Raw genomic sequence first — 1,845 nt, forward strand, 5'->3', positions numbered from 1 at the left:
TAGTAATGAAAAGAAAACAACAACTACAACAATAAAAACAAAAACAGCACCACCACCAGTACCACCAGCACCATCACCAGCACCATCATGCCATCAAGAAAACCACCACCACTACCAACACCACCAACAACAGCACAAAATGTCCCAGTGCTACACACTCCTCTTCACGCCGCCAATAATGAAACACAGAACATTGCATCAGACTAAATTCACATGTCATGATTCAGTGACACCCTAACGTGCAAGCATTCACCACTCAGGCAGGGCGAACCGCCAGAGCGTCACGAGCAATAACAAAGCACAGGTACGGACGCACTTCCTATAATTAGCAGGAATAACGTAAATGTATCAAACGAACGAACGGAAGTCGGGCAGCACTCGAAAGTCTGACAAATTGACAGGATGGATTGATGGATTGATAGAAATGTGAAACTAATTAACTGATGATAGAGAAATTGCGAGAGAGAGAGAGAGAGAGAGAGAGAGAGAGAGAGAGAGAGAGAGAGAGAAAACACTGACCATTATTCATCTTTTGCATTTCGACACCGCTCGCAGCTCCACAACATCGCTTGAACACCTTTCTTCCTCCATTACCTTCTCTTCCTCCCACTCCTCCAGCTGCTACAACCTTCTCCAACACCAGCCATTACCTCCCTAACAGTGTCTTCCACGCAGTTGCTTCCTCGAGTGAGAAAACAAATGGGGCTTTCCTTATGTTGGCCTGAATATGGCAGTGGTGGTGGTAGTGGTGGTGGTGGTGGTGGTGGTGGTGGTGGTGATGGTGGCAGCAGTAGTAAAATTAAATGTACAGACTTGATGAAAGCACACACAGACAACACACACACACACACACACACACACACACACACACACACGTAACAATATATGATAATTTGCATTTGAAATAAATAAATATATATATATAGAATGAAAACAAAGGTGTGATAGTGATGGTGATGGTGGTGTATGCTCTCTCCTCTACTTCCTCCCTGATACTCACCACAGGGAAAGGCAACGGGGGTAGGAGGAGGAAGAAGAGGAGGAAAAGGAGGAAGAGAAGAGGAGGAGGAGGAGGAGGAGGAGGAGGAGGAGGAGGAGGAGGAGGAGGAGGAGGAGGAGGACAGCAAGACACAATTAGTCAAGGATTGCAAGAGAATGATTAATTGTGCAAACACTCTTCGAGGCATTTTTTAATAATCTGATAAGTGCTTCAGAGATTGCCATGCTCCAGGAAACTGTGTCGTCAAAACACTAAAAATGCTTCATGAAGAATGGCAAGAATTGACGCTTTGATTTCCCTTCAATTTTTTGCTAACTTCATATAATTTGCACTTATTTACTTCAATTTGACACTCTAATAAAGACCCAATAAATTGCCTTTCATGTCATTGTTTTAGCGAGTTACTTGATTATGTTTCAATTTTCGTGTTATAGACAACCCGACGAACTAATGATGTAAGTAAATGATGCATACGAATTGCACTTAATATTTTACGCTAAACTGATAATGAAATCTACAGGGCAACAGGAAAAAAAAAAAAAACTGCACCATTATGGGCACATGTACATATAAATGATGATAAGAATGTCAGACTGCAGGAAACAATGAAAAATAGAACTCAAAAAAAATATCTGAAGATTATAATAAAAAGAAAAGAAAATGAAAATACGATTAAATATGAAAAAAAACTTACAAATTTAAATACTTCAAGGAATACTAGTATATAAAATAAAAATGAACTCTCTCTCTCTCTCTCTCTCTCTCTCTCTCTCTCTCTCTCTCACACACACACACACACACACACATCAATAAAAAAAAAAACAACCTAAAATGAACTACAAAAG

Source organism: Portunus trituberculatus, chromosome 47 (assembly GCF_017591435.1).
Source record: "Portunus trituberculatus isolate SZX2019 chromosome 47, ASM1759143v1, whole genome shotgun sequence".
In the NCBI taxonomy this organism is placed as follows: domain Eukaryota; kingdom Metazoa; phylum Arthropoda; class Malacostraca; order Decapoda; family Portunidae; genus Portunus; species Portunus trituberculatus.